Below are 13,941 nucleotides of genomic sequence, written 5' to 3'. Positions count from 1 at the left end.
AAGAGCGAATGAGCGGATTAGAGGCTAAGAGAGTGAGCGGGTGAGTTGCTGTGAGCGAAGGGAGGTGAGAGCGTTCAGGCGCCGAGTGCTGTTGGACCTCAACTCATTTGCGCCACATCAATTCAGTTTGTCCGCTGCAACACTGCACTTTTGCTACACTTAATATTGTTTGCAAGTTGTTTGGTGTTTTTGCTGAGTGCGCTGCAAACAAACTTTTACTTTTAAATGTTTCTTTATTAGTTGTTTTAATTGTTTTTACTTGTTTCGCTCGCATTTCAAATATTCATTTTTGCTGCTCTGTTTCGAAACTAATTTCAATGTATGTGTGTGTGTGTATGTTTCTATAATTCGTGTACCCAGACTGGCAGCGAAACTTAGAACTTAATAATAATAGCAACAACAACAGCAACAGTCAGCAACAATAACAAAATTACAAGCTCCGCAATTACAAACGGAAAGTTCTTAAAAGCGCTGTTGAGACGGCGCGGGATCACTAAATAAACTGCAGAAGCGTGGAATGCGAACAACAACAAATGCAATAAATACAAAAAAATGTTAACTTCGGCTGCAACACAGCTATAATACCCTTCACAACTGTATTTTTCATAGCCTAAAAGGGTATAGAAACCTCTTTAGCTTGACTTCGATCGGCCAGTTTGTACGGAAGCTATAGGTTAGAATGGTTCGATCTCAACAATTTACTCGGAGATTATTGAACTGTCTTCAGTAATTATCTGTACAGAATTTCATGAAGTTACCATGTATAAGAAAAAAGTTTTCCATATAAGGACTTGATTTGTATTGGTCAGTTTATACGGCAGCTATATGTTATAGTAGTCCGATCTCAACAATTTTTTAGGAAATTGCGCTGCTGTTTTATAAAACAATCTGTACCGAATTTGGTATAGAAATCTCGAAAAATGAGAAAGTTTTCCATACAAACACTTGTTTCCGATCGTTCAGTTTGTATGGTAGCTACGATATGCTATAGCTCGAATATGCTATAGTGGTCCAATATCGGCGGTTTCGACAAATGAGTAGCTTCTTAAGTAGAAAAGAACGGGAAAAAAATTTCAGATCGATATCACAAAAACCAAGGGACACAGATATCGCAAGCAGACAGACCAATGGACACGACTAAATCGACTCTATTCGCCAAGCTGATCATTTATATATATATAGCAATCTTAAATTAGTATGTTGAGGGTATAAAAATAACAGCAACAACAGTGTCTACATCAACAATATACTTATAGCGCCGGCAAGGCGCAACAACAACACAATCGGCATGGCAAAAGTTCTGCAACAAACAGCAACATTAACAGCATAAAGCAACAACAACAAAAAATACCAAGAACAACACAGCAACCACTCTTAACTGCGATTTGTGAGGAAATTGCATAAGTTTTCATATGCAATTGTCGCTTGGGCGCCAAGCGGCAGCAGGGCAGTCAGAGCAAACGCTTTGCATTTGGCGGCGGCGAGATTTGCATGTAACTTTCTCTTAACTACTTGCAACATTGGAAAGCGTACGTGCGTGTGGATATCTGAAATCATTTGCATGCCGAAATGTGGCAAGTAATTGGGACAAATGCTCTACTTACTATTACTGTTATTGTTGTTGTTGTGGCAAATGTTTTTTTTTCGCTGTACTTGTTATAGTGTCCAGCTACAAGCTTTGAGGTCGTAAGAAAAATACACGCCGACTTCTAAGCCGCTTTGTAGGCTCCTCCAATGCCACAGTGGCTGTAAAAATGTGCTGTCATCAACATTTTGAAATGCAATTTGCCCAACTCTTTTGCCACTTTTGTAATGAGTTGCAAGTTTATTTGATGAAATATTGTAATTTGGTGCTTTGCATTAATAATTTTAGTGCAATTTGAAATGTTTCCCCGAAAGGAGTTAGCATCAGAAAGAAATCAAGTGATGATTAGAATTTTATATATTTAAATACGAATATCAAAAATAGGCATCAGCAGAGATAAAGTGCATTATATTTTAAAATTTTTTTTAGATAAAGGCGAAAAAGCAAGCCAAACTGCTCAAAATATCAATGGCTTTTATTAGTGGTGGGTAGATTAAACGCCTCTACCAAAAACTGTTCAAATGTGAGCTCTTGCTTGTAACGTGAAGGTCCTCCGACTTCCAGTTTTCTATTTATTCTTTTGATCAGATAGAAAAATCAATACTTCACATCCAACTTCCTGAACAAATATCAAGTTTCATATATTTTATAGGAAACTGAATGCAGACACAGTCTTGTACAATTTTTTTTAACCCAAATTTTGATGGTAAAGATGCACCATGCTCCGGAAGGAGGAAATTGTCGACAGTGATATCATAAGTAGGACTGGATATAAAAATAAACTCGATATAACTGTGCCACATGCACTAATGCAAACAAAACAGTTAACAGAATTCGACTTACGAACCGCTGCTGAATCACTACAAATCGGTCGAATCGCGGTGAGCTGGCGAACATGGTAGACAAATCAGGAAGGTTTTGCTATGTATTTGATGGGATTGTTAGGAAATCATATACTATTCCCCTGTCGCCAAACTCTTTATTCGGAACTGTTCTCCCAACAGTTTTATCATCTGAAGGAATCAATCGTTCAGAAGCCCACAAGAGAGGAATTATGTTCCATCAAGAGGGCGCTACCGCACTTGTACTGATCCAAAAGCTTCGAGTTTTTTTTTAAATTTTTGCATTCGGAACCTTTCGAAAGACACAGTAATGTCTAAGAGTTTCGTACAAATGTCTCCTGGACTAGAGGCCATCCTTATGGCGACCGTTATCGCGCCATGTTAATCGACTCTTTGGCTTCTGAAAATGAAACTGTGAACTATTTTTCAAGACAGCGTCACTTTTTTTACATCGCATTAATCAGAATAGACTTATTAAGAAACATTACATGGTAAATAATTTCACGTATTTCGTGCTGATCCACCCTTCTTTCACCAAGATATTTATACGAGTAGAATATATTTGTTATACAAACTGAAAGGTAGCGATAAAGTGCTTGAATGAAAAGCTTTTTCATTTCATGAGATATCGTCATAAAATTTGGCATGGACTCTTCCATGGAAACTGTGCACTCTTTGAAAAAAGGCGGGTCACTATCACTAAACATTTTTTTAATTGTGTAATTTTTAACTTTAATTAAAAATACAGTGTAACCTAAAAGAGTTCTTTTGTAATTTTTTGTATCATAATGCCATAAAACGCTCTTTTACATGACTTCATAACCATTGAGTTATCCAGAAATCTAATTAAGAAGACTAATAATACTTCCTGAAAAATCAATTTAACACTCACTGCATTTTAAAACCTGAGAAATATAGAAGAAGATATAAGAACGTAAAATAAGCCCACATTAGACCTCACCTACATCCACTTTACCATTAAAACCAACGCAATGGCTTGCTTGACTCAACCAGATATGTACCTATGTTACATAATATAATCCATATCAGAATTATAAAAATATTACATATTAAATATATATAAATTTGCAGTCACTTCTACATTAGCTTAAACCACAAAACCACTTGTATTGGCTTATAATTTTTTCCACCGTTCCACTCATTTCAAAGTGATTGCACTAATTGAATCATTTAATTCAATATTTCACCTGAGTTAAACGATTTATGGCTTCATAAAGTATGGTCAGTGTTTAATGTGCTAAATCAAGTGGCAACTCCCATGAGAACCTGGCGCCGGAGTGACAAACGACAGAAGGCAACATTGTGAGTGAGTCGGAGACAGGTGGGTGTGTTGTAAGCACTCGCATGCGGAAAAGCTGAATATGCGGAAATATGTATATGTGAGAGCAAGGGCAGCGGAGCTTACAGGTGGCGTGTGCGTGAGCGCCGCACACAAACGGGGGGAGTGTGTGGGCGAAGCTAATGAGCTATGAAAAGAAGTTGGCCGAACATAAGCATTGAGTTGCTTACATTCAATATGGTCGTAGAAATAAATGTATATGTGTATACATATTTGTATATATGCCTGCTGGTGTTTTGTTAAGTAAAGCTTCGTAGCCCACGCAAAAATTTTAGCATAAGCATTAATTAATGTGAAAAATTCTAGGGAAAATGACAAAAGAAATGTGAAAAATCACAGTCAAAGCGCCGCTCCTTCGGGAAGGCCCATTTAATACACACCCATGTAGGGAGTGGCTTGTGAAATGTTAACCGGAAGTTATTCAATTTCATCCTTCTATGCGAGAATGGTTTGTTATACAGTGGAAAAAAGAAATGACTTTATGCGGCATAAAATGAAAGAGCTGTGCAGCTAAAATTTTTAAAATTGAATATCCTCAAGAAGCCATGAAAATTTTTAAGTTTTTCAGAACAAAAATTTTATAATCACTTCGATTGAACTTTTAATCACAAAAATAAATTCCGCAAATTAAAGTGATGTCAAAAAGCTTCAAAAAAGTTTTTTATTTATATTTACCTGATATATTTCAATCCCTTTCAAGATCTCGATAATATTTTTATAGAAAAACATAGAAAAGCCTAAGCGAAAGAAAAAGCTTTTGCTATGTTCTGGCGGAGTCTAACGTTTTTTAGGAGAACTTTTCACAAAACTCGATTAATTATAACTTATAATTAATTTTTTTCGATATTGCTTTTCATAAAAAGAGTCAACAATCAAAAAAAATTTTAATATTTTATAAAAACATATAACTTTGCTAACGCTTTTCAAAAACTAAAGCCATAAATTGTATAAAAAGCTTTTAAGTGAGCTTTGAAAGCTTTCGAGTGTGTATGGTTCTCTTTTTGCATCGTTTATTGCATGATTTTTTCAAAGCTGGTCCGATATTTAATTAAGACCAGACAAATAATATCAAAAATAAATAAAATAGTGTCACATTACTTCTCGGGCCATTCTAATACCAGAATATTGATATAAGTGCATAGAATATCAAAGATGAGGCAGAAACATGCGACCCTCGCATGCCAACTTCCCTGCACTTTATGCACTGTACAGTCGTTACTTATGTCCATCCGGCTCCCATGTGATTCTTCTAGTTTCTGACCTGGCAGTCTTTTCCAAATAGTGTGAGTTAAAAGCATGCGTGTTTTCTTTCAGAGCTCTTACATATGATCTTGGCGATCTTGCAAGTCCTTAAAGCATTCCATCCCATCCTGATACGTAGGCACTTTCGAAAATCTCATTGCATATATATTATCTTTCGTGACTTCCGTAATGCATGTACAGGAAAACTGGCTCCGCAGACAGACAGATGGCACTTTTAACACTCTCATTAGCTGTTTCTTTCTCGAAATTGCTTAATGGCCTGGAACCCAGTTATATACAATCGCTTTCCGGCAGCCAATATATCTGCTGCATCTCTGCTTTTAAAGGCATTTTCTGACCATATATATTACCAAATACCAAAACTTCAGAAACGTTGCCTACATTTTGGGGTAAAATTTAAAAGCAATGCCCATAAGTAGAACAAGAATAATTATAAATGCATATATAATGAGTTTTACATATTCTTTCACAAGCCAAAAAAATTTATTCAGTAGCTTTCAGAAATTGAAGCAAGTTTCGCCTTTTTATGTATTACGGAAGTCACTAAAGACTATATTTTATGTGTTATATAATATTTGCTGCTTATGTTAGGAACATTCTCGGAATTCTTAATTTCATTAGAAATATATTGAAGTATTACTAGAGTTAACCCGCGGCAAATTAATGCCCCCCCGAAAGGGTTAAGCTTTTGTCGGAATAAACTTAAGATAACCAATAGGACTTAACTCATCATTATAGTAAGACTGTATGCTAACTAATTTTCTCTTTAATCTACACTCCTTCACAGTAGTTTCCAATCTTGCTGTAATACTTACTCCACAGGTTATTACTAATGACATAAAGTAGGCTTTTAGCTGCCGGTCATATTTAAAATCACCAACGAAGAGCTTTTAGTGGACAGAGCACCTGTAATAGCCAAATAAATTTATTCCATGCAATCTCTCTACTCACAATTATGTACATATGTAAATTAACAGGCGGTTGCATACCTTGCCAAACTGTTTAAATGCGTATTATGTCGCATGTTTGCATACTCGCACATATGTACCCATACGTGCTGTACGTTACGTAACGTTTAAGCTAATTAATCAATTACGAAATATGTTTGCGCTTTGTAGTCGTTGCCGATAATAATCACTTTGCTCTAATTTGCTTATGTACAATGCAATTAAGACGATGTGCTTACAAACATGAGCTCAGATGGGTTGCTTATATATGTGCATGTAGGTATAGTATAATACCCGTGAGTTTATTAAATAAAGGAGGAGTGTGTCTTTGCTAAGCGCTAGTTGGTGTGATCGTTCCTTTAAGCTTAAAGCACAAAATCGAATCAGCCGCAAAGCAAATTTTTTTTTTTTCAAAAGTTAGTATTTCAATGATCCTAAGATTCATGCACAATTAAGCTTCTCTGATAGAATTTTGCTGCGATATTAAAAAGTACTAAATATCTTCAACGAGAAATGTACACTATAACCAGACAGCTTATACAAAGAGTTTATGAAATTCGACCTTTTTTCTTAGATTCCTTCTGTTTGAGCCTTAAGGATATGAAACTTGTTAAACAGCCAACTTAATTAAAGTCAAGAAACGGAAAACTTCATCACGATTCAAGTGAAAATCTAGAAAATGATTTCGCATAGATCTATTGGTTTTCCATGGACTGTAAACGGCTTTTAGATATTACAATAAATTACGAAGAGAATGGGAGCAGAACTTGCCTCTCATATTAGGTCTATCACTATACTTATGCAGTTTTGCATTGTTCCAATAATCTGGACATGAGTTAAAAAGTTGAAAAATGTTATTACGAACCCAAGAAAATCTCGCAAAATCTTTGCGAGTCACTCAAGTGTCTATTTCAGAATATTTAAAAGTAACTGGATACACACAAAAGCAAAGAAATCGGGTGTCATAGGCACTGAAGCCAAGAAAGACGATTTTTTATATCAGAAATTCTTCACAAACGCTACAAAAGATGTAGTTTTTGTATCGGATTGTGGTTGGTGATCAAAAATAGATACATTACGGCAACACAAAACCGAAAATTGAATATATGTGAAAGCTGACCAAACAGCCGAAAATCCATAATGTATTATTAGTTTCTAAAACCGAGTGGCACCATTAATGGAGAAAGACCGACCGACAAGAACTCACTACATTGAAGCGAGTTATTAGCCGTAAACCCTCCAGAATTTGCCACTAGAAACGAGGCAATAATTTTTTATCATGACAGCGCTTGGCCCAATATTGAAAGGCACTTCGTGAAGGCTTATAGCCCAGATTACGTACCTTTGGACTACCATTTTTCCTGCAAAGACGGCGCGTTTTTTAGGATGAGATCTACTTGCACCTACTGCCGAAAAAATGTGAAAATTACTTAGTTTTAGATGAGCAGTTTTCCACTTCGTCAAGGCTGAAAAGGACCTTCTACAGAAGGTTCTTGGATTGATTCGATATTTATCGAAGATACTGACATCTGAGTTGTTCGAGAGTATTTATTGGGAAAATTCGAACAAATATGGAGGCCTTGTTATATTGTTATTACAGAAACAGAAAGAGTAAAAAATACTCAGAAATGGTTTTAGTAGACTTGATTAGTTTTAAAGCATTATCAAATATTACATTAAGTAAAAGACTTCTTGGACGCAATTGAACTTTCTTATTTCTGACATATCTGGACATCGTACAACAATTATTGCCCAAAGTCCCTAATGTCAATATAAGTATACTAATACAAAATTACTATGCTGAACTCAACCAATCAAATTACATCGACAGAGAACCTCCTTTGACATTTCGCACACCTCACAACAGCGCTGTTGAAGCCACAAAATCAAAGAGATTACCGAGATAAAACGCACTGCATGGAAGGCTTTGATGTTGACACTTGATTATGACCCTGTGGCATACGGCAACACATTAACGAACGGCACTCGGTAATAAGTATTAAGTTTGCGGCATTTAGCCAAAGGACAATGGTCGACACACTTGATCCACTCGTTGGCTTCGTCATTAATCTAATGAGTTCATATATCTTAAGCGAAGTTGAGCAGTCAGTCAGTCAGTTAAGTGAACAGGCAACTGGCGAATGGACAAGCCGGCTAACGTACACGCTGCTTCATCCTCTCTGTACGAAAATCTCATTTTATTTTATTTTATGGACTTTCAATCGATGCTTGGTCCGTGCTGGCCACGTTGCGGTGATTTAAGCCAGTCCAGCTGACCGGCAAAGTGTTGACCGTGTGGTGCGCGTGTGTGTGTGTGCCGCACAAATCTTCACTCATTATCACATTGTATTGATCGGAGTGTTGAAATCAGTATTTTTTGTATTAATACTTTTTGTTGTGGCCTAGACGATGACGAGTATCCAGAAGAACCGCAGCGCGCAGCTGCTATGGCCATCCTGTATGCTCCTAGGACTCTGCTTATATGAGTCAGCACCTACAAGTACCAGCTGCCCCTGTATTTATTTTTGTTTTTATTATTATTACTATTTAATCTCCCCGTCCTTCCTCTGCTCGGCTACTTAATACTTGCTGTTGTTTCATAATAACGCTCGTTGACAGTAATTAGTTGAGGTTCTTTCAGGGGCGCAGTTGACACTCTGAAGTCTATGCATCACTCTTTCATCGCAACAAAAACAAAAAAACACAAAAAAAAATTATATAAATATCAAGCCAACTACTGCTGCCTCACGCTGTTGTTGTTGTGCTCGCAAGTAAGTCCGTAAGTTTGCACTGCTCCCGACTGCGTCTGCTAAATGAGTAAATGAAAAGGTTATTAATGAGTTGCGGATGAAGTGGCCATATTGCGCTGACACGCTGTCACCGAGCAGTAACTGCCAACTGATGGACACGCGGCGCCCTGACCGCTCTCTGTCAACTCGAGTGAGCGCAGCACAGTGCTGCGTCGCCCTCGCCCAACCTTACTGCCACCCAGCCATCCATCCATCTTTCAGTTTGTTTTAGTTGGCAACTCATTTTGCAGTCTTTATGTTAATTAATGTGACATTTCGGTCATAATAGCAAAATGATACCTTAAACTTTCCACACTCAATTTTTTACTCAAAACTTTTGCTAGAAAGTCAATTGAAAAGGGTTTCTTGTAACGAAATTACAGTTATTTCATTATTGAGTGTGTTTTTTGGGTAAATGTGGATTTAACTATTGGGTATTATAATAATGGCAACTGTTAAGGCTTGGTTGTGCCAGTTATGATACGATAAAATATTGGACTAAGCTTTAAAGAACCACAAGTTCAATTAGCATTAACTGAGAAGGAAATAAAAAAGAAAAAATTAAATGCCGATCTCGGCGAATAATGCTTATAAATGGGTTAAGAAGATAATTTTGAAGCTCCAACTAATGGTGCATGAAAATTCTGGTGTTGGCATCATAAAGTTAGCAAAGGATCTCAGCACCTCCTATGGATAGACTGAAAATATTTTGGATAATGTTTTGACCTGAATTCTTGTAAAGGTTACGAAAAGCAGAAGTCGCAAAATAAATGTTTGACAATATTACTGAAAGCCCTACATTCATTAAGCGCATCAATACTGGTGACGAAAGGTAGGTTTATGACCAAACTGTCGAACAATCTATAGAATGGCGCTATAAAAATGAGCAGAAACCGAAAAAAACAAATTTCGCTTAGGGTACTGAAGGCCTTCCCAAGTAATTGACTTTGCGAAATGTAAAGTAAAGTTGACCCCAAATATAAACAAAGGTTGGTGACTTGGTTGAACATAAACAAATTTTAGTGATTTAGGTAAAAGTAAGCAGACGGGGGCCTCATAACAATGGTCACAGACCTCGGCAAAATGTAAACGAACGGTTCATTGACCTCATGTAATGTAAACAAAGAGGTCACTGACCTTATAAAATGTAGACAAAAGGGTCATTGACCCCAAATGACAACAAAGGTTGTGGACTTAGGTAAATGTAAACAAAGTGCTATAAATAACTAAAAGTAAACAAACGGTTCATTGACCTCATAAAATGTAAACAAAGAGGTCACTCACCCCAAAGATAAATAAAGGTTTAAGACTTAGCTCTTGGTCCGTGCTGAAGTCAAGCGTCTTTGATAAGGTGGAAAATCTAGCACCGACTATTATCCCTTCGAAAGATCTAAAGCGAACTTAAAGCTCATGCAATAAATTGAACTGAAGCATACTTAAATATAAAACAAAAATAATATAATGAAATTAGTTACAAAACAACACTGAAGACTGATGTGGTGGCAACAACAATTTGTAAGTAATATGGGTAAACTGTAGTGCGGCAGCTGTGAAAACATCAGCGGAACACAAAGCAGATTTTTTTGTTATTGGCGTTTAAGAATCTCATGATATCATACCGAGGTCAATGATCTTTGTTGAAGTCAACAAACTATATATTTTTCTCTACCGATGACCCCTTTATTTAACTTATGAAAAATAGGATTTAGTTTTGACTTGTTTACATTGGTTCAGGAGCATATTTTGGAGGCCATACTGAAATATGTATATACGAGAAAATGTATTTTATTTTTTTGCCAGTCGGGGTCGAATATGATCTCATGGTTTATTCATAAAAAATATAAATACATACAAAGCGCTGGGGATAGTAATATTTTTACTGTTGGAGTTCTATTAATCATTATCACGTAATTGTTAGGAATGCTGCAGAGATTGCGGCTCTCGTTCGTATAAAATCCCGTGTCTGGTCCGTTTTCTTAGACACGAATGCGTGTTCCTACGCCGTTTTGTACAATATTATATGACAGTTCTTGATGATATTATTTATTCTCAATTCACAGAAGCAATTTAGGTATGCAAAAAATTCTATCTTAGAGACTCTCTTCGAATCATAAGTTAGGAAAATGTTTACTATAAATCCACCTACATCTTCAAAAAAAATTGAAAACAGTAGTAATTCACACAACGCAAGACATCTTAATCCATCCAAGACACCAAAATAACGATAACCTAAATTCCTCACAACAACATTGTTCTACATTTTTAAGCGGGAAATTCCACAGCAGATAAAATTAGCAAAGCGGCTTTTTATGACCGGCTTTGTCCTATGTAAACAATTGAAAATTTCGAAGAAAGTGTTTCGGTGAATTCAAGCGAGACGCTCGTAAAATTCGTCAGGCAAATAATCATCAGTGCATGCCATATATGAATATACATACATACATATATACGCTGACGTCACATCTGAAGAATGTGGTCATAAAAATTAGCTTATTAAAGTATTTTTAATTTGAAAAATTTCAAAAAAAAAAAAAATCATTTATAAAGAATGTTATTAATGTGAAAAAAGTCAATGAATAATTTTAAATGTAATTTTAAAACGAAAATAAAAGCAAAATATATTTACTTATGTTTTTGAAACATTTTTGAGCTGATCCAACATAAGATATTTATTTACAAGTAAAACGACTAAAGTGGCCAACACAAAGCCCAGAGACATTTTACCTTCAGAATTAAGGATATAAAGTCCTTCGACTAAATCTAGACTGAGTTTTAATGACGTTTGAAAGCAAATTAAGAATGTTTTTCAATGATGCTATAAAAATGTATTTGTGATAAGATGGCAATATCTAAACAAATTTTGTTAACAGTAGACGTTCAGAACGCTCTTTAATTACATATCTATTTAACTTTCCAACCATTGTTGTTAAAAAACATTCGAGTTTTTACCAGCAATTCCATAAAAACTGTTCATACGGGTGCATCTAAAAGTATACTGACTTTTTTCATAACAAATTTTAAGAAGGTAGCAACCCTTTAAAAATAATTTTTAGCATTGCGACTTTTTAAGTATTTTTAGCTTCATATTTGCACTATAATGATAATCAAAATATTTTTCATATACAAATTTTAATTATGCGGCATCATCTTAACACCTATTAGCATCCATTATTTAATAACGTCTAGTCCCTTAAGCTTTAAGTTGAGCAAAATTCCACACCTCTGCGAGTAAAAGTGTTTAATCGATTTTTTTGTTATTATTGTATTAATAGAAAAGTAACCGCCAATGGTGCAATGGCACCGCAAATACCACAAACCAATTACAGTTATTTGATTGCAAACAAACATATTTACGTATCACGTGTGTATATTCGAGTATATAAACTAAAAGTTCAACACACGAAGCTTTTCACCCAACGATCGAGCACACACTCGGTCAGTCGAACTGCTATTCAATCTAACACTTGCATCCTATTGAAAGGACTGTCGAAAATTTTCTACGAAAAAAGCTGTTAAATAATCAGTGAGTGAATGAATCAGTTCAAACGTTCACTTAGTCCACTTTTCAGTGGCGATGAGACCGCAAAACTGCATTTTCATTTACTGAAATGATTTTGGCGGATTTTCGGTGCAGCAATACATTGATGAGCAGAGAAACCGCAAATGTCTGCCACATTGTTGCATACAACTGTAATTTGCACAGTACAGGGTGTGACAAAAGGGGTTTCTCAATGTTTTTATCTAACGAACTGGACGTGAAGAACTGAATTTCGGCAGGGTGAGGGCTGATCATAACCTTAGTTTGATCTAATGTAGATTATAGATTATAGATTATAGATTATAGATTAGAGATTATAGATTATAGATTATAGATTATAGATTATAGATTATAGATTATAGATTATAGATTATAGATTATAGATTATAGATTATAGATTATAGATTATAGATTATAGATTATAGATTATAGATTATAGATTATAGATTATAGATTATAGATTATAGATTATAGATTATAGATTATAGATTATAGATTATAGATTATAGATTATAGATTATAGATTATAGATTATAGATTATAGATTATAGATTATAGATTATAGATTATAGATTATATATTATAGATTATAGATTATAGATTATAGATTATAGATTATAGATTATAGATTATAGATTATAGATTATAGTTTATAGATTATAGATTATAGATTATAGATTATAGATTATATAGATTATAGATTATAGATTATAGATTATAGATTATAGATTATAGATTATAGATTATAGATTATAGATTATAGATTATAGATTATAGATTATAGATTATAGATTATAGATTATAGATTATAGATTATAGATTATAGATTATAGATTATAGATTATAGATTATAGATTATAGATTATAGATTATAGATTATAGATTATAGATTATAGATTATAGATTATAGATTATAGATTATAGATTATAGATTATAGATTATAGATTATAGATTATAGATTATAGATTATAGATTATAGATTATAGATTATGGATTATAGATTATAGATTATAGATTATAGATTATAGATTATAGATTATAGATTATAGATTATAGATTATAGATTATAGATTATAGATTATAGATTATAGATTATACATTATACATTATAGATTATAGATTATAGATTATAGATTATAGATTATAGGTTATAGACTATACAATAAATTGTTTCACACCTTGTATAGATGCAGGTGCACCAGTATTGACCATATGCAGCTGTACAAGGCCAATTGCATTTGACTGAGGTAATTTTGGCTATTTAAATGATGATTTTGTTAGCGCTGCAAATGTTTTACCCACAAACACTCTCGGTTGCAAATCGCACCGCTTGCCTCGGTAACGATTCATTACTTAGGAAAATACAAATTGGTCTGTCACCAAATGAGTGGCGTTGAAAATATATACACATCTCTATACGTATTCATGCAAATTAACCTGTACCGTTACATTAAATATGCCAATAGAACAAAGAAGTACATATGGGGTTTGAGGTACACAAAATTAATTTTCAACGATATTGTTGAGCGATATTAAATTGTATGGCAATTTTTTCTCTTCAAAAACCACTATGACATAAAATTCTAAATATAATGCATTTTAGATAAGAATATTCT

The sequence above is a fragment of the Bactrocera dorsalis genome, chromosome 2 (genome assembly GCF_023373825.1).
Source record: "Bactrocera dorsalis isolate Fly_Bdor chromosome 2, ASM2337382v1, whole genome shotgun sequence".
Classification (NCBI taxonomy): domain Eukaryota; kingdom Metazoa; phylum Arthropoda; class Insecta; order Diptera; family Tephritidae; genus Bactrocera; species Bactrocera dorsalis.
Note: the sequence above shows the minus strand (reverse complement) of the source record.